This window comes from Lycorma delicatula, chromosome 2, assembly GCF_047948215.1.
Source record: "Lycorma delicatula isolate Av1 chromosome 2, ASM4794821v1, whole genome shotgun sequence".
Taxonomy (NCBI): domain Eukaryota; kingdom Metazoa; phylum Arthropoda; class Insecta; order Hemiptera; family Fulgoridae; genus Lycorma; species Lycorma delicatula.
Window position 1 is genome coordinate 13,652,022 of NC_134456.1, and position 13,402 is coordinate 13,665,423.

Genomic DNA, 13,402 nt, shown 5'->3' on the forward strand with positions numbered 1-13,402 from the left:
TTACTGCGCAGTGCAGGTGAGGAAGCGATTGATAGATTATACAAACTGGTGTGTAATATTTATGAAAAAGGGGAATTTCCGTCAGACTTCAAAAAAAGTGTTATCGTAATCATACCAAAGAAAGCAGGGGCAGATAAATGTGAAGAATACAGAACAATTAGTTTAACTAGTCGTGCATCAAAAATCTTAACTAGAATTCTATACAGAAGAATTGACAGGGGAGTGGAGGAAGAGTTAGGAGAAGACCAATTTGGTTTCAGGAAAACTATAGAGACAAGGGAAGCAATTTTAGGCCTCAGATTAGTAGTAGAAGGAAGATTAAAGAAAAACAAACAAGCATACTTGGCATTTATATACGTAGAAAAGGCATTCGATAACGTAGACTGGAATAAAATGTTCAGCATTTTAAAAAAATTAGGATTCAAATACAGAGATAGAAGAACAATTGCTAACATTTAAAGGAACCAAATAGTAACCAACAGTAACAATTAAAGAACATAAGAAAGAAGCCGTAATAAGAAAGGGAGTCCGACAAAGATGTTCCCTATCTCCGTTACTTTTTAATCTTTACATGGAACTAGAAGTTAATGATGTTAAAGTACAATTTAGATTCGGAGTAACAGTACAAGGTAAAAAGATAAAGATGCTACGATTTGCTGATGATATAGTAATTCTAGCCGAGAGTAAAAAGGATTTAGAAGAAACAATGAACGGCATAGATGAAGTCTTACGCAAGAACTATCGCGTGAAAATAAACAAGAACAAAACAAAAGTTAATAAATGTAGTAGAAATAACAAAGATGGACCGCTGAATGTGAAAATAGGAGGAGAAAAGATTATGGAGGTAGAAGAATTTTGTTATTTGGGAAGTAAAGTTACTAAAGATGGACGAAGCAGGAGCGATATAAAATGCCGAATAGCACAAGCTAAACGAGCCTTCAGTAAGAAATATAATTTGTTTACATCAAAAATTAATTTAAATGTCAGGAAAAGATTTTTGAAAGTATATGTTTGGAGTGTCGCTTTATATGGAAGTGAAACTTGGACGATCGGAGTATCTGAGAAGAAAAGGTTAAAAGCTTTTGAAATGCGGTGCTATAGGAGAATGTTACAAATCAGACGGGTGGATAAAGTGACAAATGAAGAAGTATTGCGGCAAATAGATGAAGAAAGAAGCATTTGGAAATATGTAGTTAAAAGAAGAGACAGACTTATAGGCTACATACTAAGGCATCCTGGAATAGTCGCTTTGATATTGGAAGGACAGGTAGAAGGGAAAAATCGTAGGCAGGCCACGTTTGGAATACGTAAAACAAATTGTTAGGGATGTTGGATGTAGAGGGTATACTGAAATGAAACGATTAGCACTAGATTGGGAATCTTGGAGAGCTTCATCAAACCAGTCAAATGACTGAAGACAAAAAAAATAATGAACTTATAAGATATTAAATATCTAAAAATTTCCTAGGTTATTAACTAATTTATAATAATTTTGTTAAGCATGGCCCTTTGACATAAATATATAATTAAAGTTAATTTAAAAAACCGCTTGGAATTCAAGCGTTCAAGTGCTTTGGGATTTAAATTCCATCTTCAGAAACTCTCATACTCGTCCTGTTTATTAATTATTTATTTTTTATTAATTAAAATTTCACATTTAAATTACAAAAGCTCGTGATATTTGTTTAAAACATAACATTTGGTCGTTATATGTTGTAAAATTATGTCAACGTAAACGTCCTGTCAATCTGTCGAACAGACCACCAAATACGTTTACGTTGATAACAATTTTATAACATATGACGACCAACTGTTATGTTTTATACAAATATCACGATTTTTTGTGATATTTACATGTGAAGTTTTAATTAATATTACAATGAGAGTTCCTGAAGATGAAATTTAAATTCGAAAGCGCATGAACGTTTCGAATTCAATTGTTCGTAAGCGGTTTTTTGTATATTAACTTTAATTGTTAACAAATTACTATCTTTGATTAAAAGTATAATTTTTATTTTTAGTTTTTGTCTATTAATTAACGAGTAGTTAATTTAATAATTGTTAATACTACTTTCAACGAGCTATATCGACGTATAAAAGAATAAGTTTTGCTGAAATGCATCGCATCATATTTTTTTGTTTCTTTTGAACGTGTTTTTCTAAATAACTTCGTCAAATCAAATCAAGGCGATTCGTTAAATCATTTCGGAACTTTTCGAAAAAGAAAATAGACAGTAATGATTTATTTGATGAGAAATTGTCGAAACTAGAAAAAGTGAGAGGATGAATGAAATGTTGACCCTTAAGAAGGGTCTTAATTTGCAAACGCAGTTAGAAGGAACTTCTTTATTTTGGATCGATCGCGCTAAAACATACAAGTAATTGCATTGGCCTATTGTAAGCCAGCGGATTTGTTTACAACTTATATTCATTAAAACGAGATCGATTATAAGATACTTCTATACTCTTTAGTCGACTATTAATAGTTTTATTGTTCTTTTACGAGAACTATTAATAGTGTATCTTGAATTAATGGAATTTCACAAGTAAATCGCGTAATTTTTTTACGAAATAACAAAAAATTGGTGCCCAGTTGTACGGTTCGTTTTTTATATGAGAAATCAATTTTGTAGCGGTGTGAAATAATGCTTCAGGTTTGCAAGAATCTCGTTCCAGGCTGATTAGGTGAAACCCACCGGGTTGGTCTAGTGGTTAACGCGTCTTCCCAAATCAGCTGATTTGGAAGTCGAGAGTTATAGCGTTCAAGTCCTAGTAAAGCCAGATATTTTTACATGGATTTGAATACTAGATCGTGGATACCGGTGTTCTTTGGTGGTTGGGTTTCAATTAACCACACATCTCAGGTACGGTCGAACTGAGAATGTACAAGACTAACACTTCATTTACACTCATACATATCATCCTCTGAAGAATTATCTAAACGGTAGTTACCGGAGGCTAAACAGGAAAAAGAAAAAGGCTGATTAGGTGCAGCGATAAATGAAGTGTTTTCTTCTGCACTTCTTCTACACGCCTTCTGTACCGATTCGGATTTAATGTTGTTCCATATTAGCGTGCCGAGCCCGCTAAACGACAGATACTATTCAGCTCTACAAGAGACATCTTCATTTTGTTTATCACCTAGGCTGACCATTTAATGAACATCAATACTCTCAGAGAAAACAATTCTTGATTAGTTCCATCCTTGTATTGCAGGTGCTCTATATACATCACTATCGGAAAATAAACTGTGATAAAATCTACAAATTAATGCACCTTTCTTGGGAAAAACTGTACAACCGTCTGTATTTAGTATTGTTTTGAAAAAAAGGTGGAAGTGTATTATTTGCGATTACTAAATTTTTTCCCTATCTATATGCCGCTACATAAATTAAAAAAAGATCGCATCATCTAGTTTACAGAAAGCTAATTAACATTTTTTTGTTACGCTTTGCAAGGTTAAAAGTATATACGTCAACGTCGACTAAGATAATATTAATTTTATGTATTTTGCTATACGTCCAATTTCAACTAATGGAGTTTTCTTTTTTTTAAATTTTGTATAGCTGTATATAATTTATACTTTTTTCATTTAATGCTTACTCATCAGAACAGCAGACGGTTTATTACTATTATGTTTCGTCAATGATACGGAAATTTTCCATGTCGTTTACTGTTGAATCATTCATTCATTCATTCATTCATTCCTTATACATTTTAATCGATATCTCCGAGTTACGTTACTGTTTTTAATATTTAAAATACCTTTATGTTATTTTTTTTGTCAAATATAAAATTTGAATTAGATCATCACCATTAAAATAAATAAAAGGACTCCGAGAATATCACGGTTTTTATTAGTACGGGTGTGTTCGCTCGCGCGTGTATGAAGAATAGTGGCGGAATGATGATTCCGCTACACTACTTTTGTCCAAATCTAAAAAAAATTATAATTGTTTGTTACTCTTTGAGTATAGTATCAAATTTAATAATTTAAAAAGCGAATTAAAAATTAGTAACGACTGAATTATGTAATAGTTATAGTACATTTACGAAAAATATCAAAGGATGTTATTATATTAGAAATTATGAAGTATTTATAAAAGTATTATTAAAATTCTTAATAAAAATTTTTCGGTCCCGGTTATCCCTTTCTTCAGATGACGTTTTTATCATAGAAAATTATACTATATTTAGAAGTATAATTGCTGAAAAAAAGTAATAAAAAAATTTGGCCTTCCTTTTGGCCCCGTTGGTGGAAGGCTGCCTTATATAACATTTTTAATAATAGCCAGAACAAATATCTAAAGTATCAAAAATTAGAAAAAAATTCAAAACGTTTTAATACGGGATCTCCTTTTTTTAAAAAAGATTTCATGTAGCTTACATTAATAATACATTCAGTTACATTTTTAATCTCAAAATTAAAGTTCAAAAAATTGATATTTTAATTACGGGTCAAATTAAGCCTCTTTTTTGAGGGGGGGGGCTTCAAAGTTCATTTGTTGGTTAAAATTTTATTATTTATTTCAGTAAATCGGTCCAATTTGATGCAGTAACGCTAAAAAATTATAGTTTATTAAAAAAAAATACAATGAACGTTTTTCATGCCTATTTGTTAAAATCAGATCAAAATCGAGAAATATGTAGCTGGAATTTTCAACCTTTTTTGTGGTCCATGAGTTTTCAAGGTATGAGAGAAAACTGTTAAAAATTTTTTTTGAATATCCCTTCATTATTAAATCCGATTGACTTAAAACTTAGGAATTTTAAATAACATAATGAATGTTTTCATCGTACTAAAGCTTAGTTTTCTGCGATCACTATAGAGAAATCAAAGAGTAAAAAGATGAAAACTACACCTCCTCCATTTTAAATTTTGTCCAGTATTTAATGCTAACAATGCATCATATATTGAAATGCTTTGAATCCCTTCGTTCAGAAATACAACTTCCGGAAATTTCTATAATTTTTTATTTTGTTTTTGGACTAAGGGCTTATAAAACGTTAACATCTCTAAAAACGCTGGGAGATCCAACATTTAAGTAGATTGCTGTACGTTTCCTTTACACCAATCCCGCTACATCATTAGAGGCATAGTAAATAAATAATTCCTAAAATATGTTTGGTTGCTCCCGAATCGAAAACAGTATAATCGGGTATACAATAGTTAAAACTTCAAAGATATTATTTGATATTCATGAAGCGCCTACATAATCATTCTTAGTTTTGGAAATCGCTCCAACATTAATCATAAGATTTTCTTCTTATTTTTAAATTTATGTTTTAATTTGATGTTACTGATCAGTTAGTTGGGGGTTTCTCAAACATTAGGCTATTTAAATGCTATTTATTGAATACAATAATTAACTTTTTTTACTGGTCGTAGTTCCGGCAGACTTCAAAAAAAGTGTTATAGTCGTGATATCAAAGGAAACAGGAGCAGATAAATGTGAAGAATACAGAACAATTAGTTTAACTAGTCGTGCATCAAAAATCTTAACTAGAATTCTATACAGAAGAATTGACAGGAGAGTGGAAGAAGTGTTAGGAGAAGACCAATTTGGTTTCAGGAAAACTATAGAGACAAGGGAAGCAATTTTAGGCCTCAGATTATTAGTAGAAGGAAGATTAAAGAAAAACAAACAAACATACTTGGCATTTATATACGTAGAAAAGGCATTCGATAACGTAGACTGGAGTAAAATGTTCAGCATTTTAAAAAAAATTAGGGTTCAAATACAGAGATAGAAGAACAATTGCTAACATGTACAGGAACCAAACAGCAACAGTAACAATTGAAGAACATAAGAAAGAAGCCGTAATAAGAAAGGGAGTCCGACAAGGATGTTCCCTATCTCCGTTACTTTTTAATCTTTACATGGAACTAGCAGTTAATGATGTTAAAGAACAATTTAGATTCGGAGTAACAGTACAAAGGTAAAAAGATAAAGATGCTACGATTTGCTGATGATATAGTAATTCTAGCCGAGAGTAAAAAGGATTTAGAAGAAACAATGAACGGCATGGATGAAGTCTTACGCAAGAACTATCGCATGAAAATAAACAAGAACAAAACGAAAGTAATGAAATATAGTAGAAATAACAAGGTGGACCGCTGAATGTGAAAATAGGAGGAGAAAAGATTATGGAGGTAGAAGAATTTTGTTATTTGGGAAGTAGAATTACTAAAGATGGAAGAAGCAGGAGCGATATAAAATGCCGAATAGCACAAGCTAAACGAGCCTTCAGTCAGAAATATAATTTCTTTACATCAAAAATTAATTTAAATGTCCAGAAAAGAGTTTTTGAAAGTATATGTTTGGAGTGTCGCCTTATATGGAAGTGAAACTTGGACGATCGGAGTATCTGAGAAGAAAAGATTAGAAGCTTTCGAAATGCGTTGCTGTAGGAGATTGTTAAAAATCAGACGGGTGGATAAAGTGACAAATGAAGAGGTATTGCGGCAAATAGATGAAGAAAGAAGCGTTTGGAAAAATATAGTTAAAAGGAGAGACAGACTTATAGGGCGCATACTAAGGCATCCTGGAATAGTCGCTTTAATATTGGAAGGACAGGTAGAAGGGAAAAATTGTGTAGGCAGGCCACGTTTGGAATATGTAAAACAAATTGTTAGGGATGTAGGATGTAGGATGTAGGGGGTTTACCGAAATGAAACGACTATCAATAGATAGGGAATTCTGGAGAGCTGAATCAAACCAGTTAAATGACTGAAGACAAAAAAAAAGAAACTGGTCGTGGAAATGAGGTAAAACTTTTTCTTCTCTTCATACTCATATTTGTAGTTTTTTCTGGAAGATTTTCAAAAATATGTGAATAATATATATTCGCGTTGGGGGGTTCTGGGCTTCGCGTTTGGGGTGTTCAGGACTAACTTCTTTTGCCCAACAGTCTAGCCGAAACCTTCCAACGCGTTCGTTATTCTCATGGTTGTGAGAATATTAAATATTTTACCGACATTCATTAAAGAAAAAAAGTTCAATCGTTTTTACTTCATTCTATTTCTGGTGAAAAAGAAAGAAGTTCTGAAGTACATTGAAATAAAAGGATTAAGTTTTGTTTCTTTAATGAATATCTGTAATATCTTAACCCCAAGGAAGGAAGCTAGAACCTCGATCTATGGCTTAAAATCTTGCCGGGGATAACAGGAATTTATCCTGCAAATTTGAAAGCGATCGGTAGGTTGGTTCTCGCGGGATTCTGTAGCAACCAACTGATATATATATATACACAAAATTTCGCATTTATATACACGTATAAGATATTTGAATGTATATAATACATTTGTAAATTGATAAGATTATATGTACTCTGCATTTGTGTAGGTGTTGCCAGCTAATACTGTACAAATTACGTAATATTTTTTCTGACTGGTTTAAAACATATTTCTTTATGTTAAAGTAATAAATTATAGGGATCATATTTTATAATCCGGTTAGTTTACTGTAACATACACAATTTCATTAAATTATTTAAATTTTAAAAAGTAAAGAAATGTAATCTTTTTCGAAATACATATTTTATTGCGACCTAATACAACGATACTATATTACTTTTTAAAATAACGGTTTTTGACGAGATACTATTAATTGGGAAATGACCGATAACTGAAAAAATCAAGTCACAAAACCTCTAAATTGGACAAGATAATGAGAAAAAATTATCAGAATAGTTGAAGTTAGATAGTTGTATATCTTTAGAAATTTTTTTAACCGCATTTTACAAGATCGTAAAGTAGCGTTAGATTAAAAAGCGGTCAAGAAGTAATTTGCTTATGTTTTTATTTCATTTTTAAGGAATGAAATGAAATTACATCATTTTAACAGAAAAAAGAATGGAGCTCGAAATTATATAATCTTCCATACTTTACCGTATATATCAAACGAGTTTTAAAAGCTTCAAACTTATCGACAAAGATGTGGGACGTCTAGCTTTTTTTAATAATTACTATTAACCATGGAAAGGTCAAATTATTGTTATTATTATCATCTTATTACTCTTACGTAGGTATTTTTGCAGAATTAACCTGACGGCTTAGAGTGTTTTGCATGTTAAGTAGTAACTCAATTTGTTTTTGAAACGTGTATCTGACGAAAATTCGCAGAATTGCTTGTTCATTATATATTTTTTATTTTCTTTAATTTTCATGTTCTTGAAATGTTAATTATTTTAATGTAAATCCTTTTCTTTGCTTTGAGATAATCTTTTTTATAGACCATTTAACAACGTTACTACTTAAAGAAACTATTCAACTGAGAATAAAAAAGGCCTTTATTTTTCTTTTAAATGAAAAGAACCGTTAAATAAAACGACGTTTCGGCTTGGACTTTATTAAGAAAGCGATGTAATTTGTGTACTTTCCGTTATTTATAGCTGTTTTGTCTATCGGCTTTTGTAACGTAATGAACATTAGTAACTTTTGAACTACAATATTGCCTTAGCTTATTCCCGAAAGTAGATGTTTAACGATTATTTTACGAAGGCTTACTTCTAGTGATCTGGAAAGTATTAATGATTCGTAGAGCAAATTTGATAATTATTTTCTAATTATTTGTTTGATTTATACGGGATACATAACAAGTTATATACTCGTATAACTAATATATGTAGTTTTTGAATCGGTTTTAAAAATTTTATTTAAGGAATCTTTGAACAAGAAGAGTGTTCCAACTCATCTAATCGATGCAATTGAGAACTAATTATACTGTTTGACGAGTGTTTATACTGGTAATTCGATTAATCGAGATGATGGTAATTATAATTTAGTATTTCTGGAATCATTACAATCTTTTTTTTTTTTAAATCTGATGATAAACCACAAAGATCAGTTTATCGACTACAATTATTTCGCGAAGGCTTTAATTTAGTAACAGATAAGAAAATAATTACGACTTTTCTTGAAAATATATAATACTATCCGACGTAATTGTGAGTGACGCAAGCCTAGAAAAAAATAAGTTAATTTACCGACCCGTAACCTTATTTGAAAATTAATTAGAAAAATAATTAGAACAACTTTAAGGAAAAAAGGAAAAGAAGTATGTAAATAAGATTGTCTTTTGCCATTGCTGTCCCCATTGTATTAAATATTTTTTTTTTTTAAATTCACCCTTACAGCAGAATATTTAAAGATGTTTCCCGCTTGCTGATTTTAAATTATATAGACTTTCCTTGCTAATTAAATTATACAGACGGTAATATTGAGTTAAAAGAATTTAATAAAATATGTAGCAACCATAAATTGTTTTATATAGGACGTAAATAAATTAATTGAAAAAATGTTAATTTAAACATAAGAAACTAGCCGGCCCGTCTAACCAGAACCTGGTCCCTCGGGGCCAGGTCGGTCCAAGCGAACCCCGGAGCCAACTAAGGGGTTCCTCAGGGACTACCCCAAGGCTGTAGAGCCCGCTTCGATCGCCATTACCGTCTACCCAGAAGGCTCCGCCCCCTGGACTCTGGCACTGTTCGTATCCTCATGATAAATAATAGTGATAAATATCAATACTGATAAATAACAATTAAAGTATTCAAGCTTCATAGAAACCTGAAAAAGGAGCTAAATTATAAAAGACAACAATAATAATAATAATAATAATCATGGTAACTAAAGTACGCATACTTTTGACGATGAAAATTCATAACTTATTTTTTTTTTTGGCCATGGTGGCAGAAATGTAATAATGAAGTAAAAGGATTAATCTTTTTTTCGCTTGTTGAATATCTTTAATTCACAACTTCATCCTCCTTGGGGATAAAAAAATATTGAATATTTTTAATATCTTAACGTTCAAGGTAGCTAGGGCCTCAATCTATGACTTAAAACCTTTCCTAGTATATCACGAATGTACTCGAATCCTGAAAATTTGAAAGCAATCGGTTGGTTCTTGCGTGATCCGAGAACAAATAAACAGACAAACTTTATATATATATATATATATATGTTAAAAACATATATATGTTAAAAATATCTCTATTGAAAAATGTCTATGGAGCGGGTCGCTCCCAAGATAAGAAAGGAGGATGAGAATTTAGCGGCTCGCCACCTAGCGGCCCGAATGAGAAGTGCAGCACCGTAACGATTTATTTATTATTTACGAATTTAATAAATAATTTTTCATCTTAATATAGCCTATGACATTCCGGGTTACATTATGAAGCTACTGTTAAAATTAGGTAGCGATTAGTATAGCGGTTCTTGAGATTTTTTTTAACATATAAACAAACGTTTCCTCTTTATATAATAGAGATAAAATTAATAAATTTATGACAAAAAAAAGAGATAAACATAAGTTATATATACACACAAGATATATAGATCCAATTGCGGAGGCTGAGATGGTTTGGTCATGTTTGCCGGATGGACCCAGATCGTTTGCCATACACTCTCCTCTGTAGGCAGCATCCTACTTGGCGGAAGATACAAATATTTGCGCCAAAGAAAACCTGGGTGAAACAAGTTTCAGGTGGACCTGAGGAATCAGCGAATTCGACTAGGCTAGGATCATCGCTGTAAACCCACCGGGTTGGTCTAGTGGTTAACGCGTCTTCCCAAATCAGCTGATTTGGAAGTCGAGAATTACAGCGTTCAAGTCTTAGTAAAGCCAGTTATTTTTACACGGATTTGAATACTAGATCGTGGATACCGGTGTTCTTTGGTGGTTGGGTTTCAATTAACCACACATCTCAGGAACGGTCGAACTGAGAATGTACAAGACTACACTCATACATATCATCCTCATTCATCCTCTGAAGAATTATCTAAACGGTAGTTACCGGAGGCTAAACAGGAAAAAGAAAGAAAAAGGATCATCGCTAAAGCATGGAAAAACGTTGTGAGCAAAGTTCCCGATTCTACGGTACCTATAGGAGCGTATTGGTTGCGTGGCCAGCCGCCCCCTCCAGTCGCCAGCTAGGGATCAAAGATATATATACAGAGTGATTCAGCGAAGAAGGTAAGAACTTTCAAGACATGCTCTGGTGAAAATAAAGAAGACTTCGTTAGCCGGCTAAAGATTTCTCCCTGATTTCTGCGCCTTCCATAAAATTAAGCCAGACTATAATTCTTGGGATCCAAACTAAAAGGTAAATTTTGTGGTTTTACTTGAAATCTGACGACAGTTTGAAATAAAAACACCCTATTTTATGTCTGGCGTGAAATTGTTAAGCGGGTAATAATCACATACATTTTTAAACGTAACTTGTAGAGAAGTTGATTCCGAGTATATAAAGTCCGTAGAAACTACATTCTAAGATAAGAATTTCGAAGTGTATTAAAAACAAAATATATCACAGTGTAATAGATTTTTACTAGGCGTCAAACGAAACAAAATTATTGTTTATTTCCAATTTAACAAAATTATTTTCCCCGAACATAAAATAATGTATTTTTCTATCCCAAATTTTTGTCTTTTACCACAGACTTCGTGAAAACTACTAAAAATATAATTCTGAAACCTATTTATTATTTTCATTTTTTCAGATCAGACTTCATTTAAAACCACAAACTTTACCCCTCAATTTTGGGCCGAAGAATTACAGTCTTAATTTTATCGAAGGTACAGAAATCAGGGCGAAGTTTTTCGTCAGCCGACACTAAGGAAGCATTTTGAAGCATTTTTCGTATGTTTATATGAATTTTGTTTATTTTCATATGTAGAACACGTCCTAAAAGAACGTAACAATATTCTTCGTGGATCTCCTTATACACAATATAAAAGAGCATGTCCTGGCTGACCCATTGACTGGTTCATCAACCCCCAGCAAAGACTACTGAAGATAAATTGATGAAAATTTGTATACGTGTTCTATTGTATAAGTGCACAGTAGAAAGGATTTTTTTAATTCCAAGTTTAAAGGGTTAAAAGGGAGTAACAGTGAAATTTCCTTTTTTTTTTTTTTTTTTTTTTAATTTCTCGGTAACAAATGAAAATATCAATTTGATTTTAGCTGTATGAAATTTTCATGTAAATATTTAAATACCGATTTCTAGATTTTTCGAAATTCGACCTTGAAAGGGGTGAAGAAAGGTAAAAAATTTTGAAAATTGATTGTAGAGTTACTTCCCTATTTCCGACTTAATAAACGCGATGTTCACTCGATTCTGGCTTGCAAATGCTACTCAAATAAAACCATTTTTGGGTTTTTTGTATTTAGATTTTTAAGGGGTGCTGCAGCGCGGCGGCTCAACTAACACAGCCACTGTTAATGTATGTGCGACGCCGCTGGCTGCACCTGCTTCCGGTTATTTGACTAAAAAACATAAAATAAAAAAAATTGACTGCGACGGGAAACACAAGTAACCATATAGCGCAGGCGAAGCCACGGCAGGGATCCTAATGTATATATAAAACAACATGCCCTGACCAACACATCCTAATCAAAGCAAAAACTACTGAAAATAAATCGATGAATGTTTGTATACAGGTTCTTCTTACGGTATAATTGCATACTGAGAAAGCTTTTTTGAAATTCCTCTTTTAAAGGGTTGAAATGGAGTAAAAATGAAATTAACTATTTTTTTAAATTTATATTCTCGGTCTCAACTTGATTTTTAATGTTTCTAATGTTCATGTGAATATCTAAAAGTCGATTTTAAGATTTTCTGAAATCGACCTGGAAAGGGGTGAAGGAAGGTAGATGAAAACATTTCGAGCAATGATTGCAAATTTTCCCAATTTTCGACTATACTAAACGAGATTTTCACTCGATTTGGGCTTGCAATTACTGTTGCAACTAAAACCATTTTCGGGTTATATGAATTTTAATATTTTAAGGGATAAAAAGCAAATTGTTTTTTTACATTTTTTCCGTTTCATGCTACTGTTATTGAATTAATCTTTATGGTATTTGGTAACATTGTGATGGTAATTTATGTTTGTAATTCTTACTATGTATTTCGCGAGCGAAGCCGCGATGGGAGTATATTATATATATATATATATATATAAATTTTCTCTAAATGATAATATTTCAACACATGCTAATTTGTCAAAAATCATTTATCTATTACAAAATTATTTCCAAAAAAAAAAAAATAGTATAAAAAATTATATTAATCTAATTCCAATATTTACTGTCAAGCAAGCATTTATAAAGCAGAATGCAGGTAACAAAATAGTATATAGTAATGACAAAATAAAAATCGAATTACTCTGATTATGTTAAGGAAAAGAAACAAGATTAAAAAACATGAAAACTTTAAAAACCAGTTGTAATAAATTAAAATCCTTCACAGTTCAATAAATACACGTAATAAAATCTGCGATGAAGATATAATTAATGAGAAAGTAAACGTGAAATTATTATGTTGACTGACATAGGGAAATATTACATTTAATTAAAATGATTAAAATATTTAAATAAATTAAATAAAAACTAC

The 13,402-nt window shown here is 31.7% G+C and overlaps 1 protein-coding gene across 2 annotated transcripts in view; it reads left to right on the top strand.

The window, feature by feature from the left end:
* The window catches only part of LOC142320477 (bestrophin-4-like), a 324,943-nt gene that overhangs the window by 79,184 nt on the left and 232,357 nt on the right, over window positions 1-13,402 (top strand). The gene's annotated exons all lie outside the window — the stretch shown is intronic.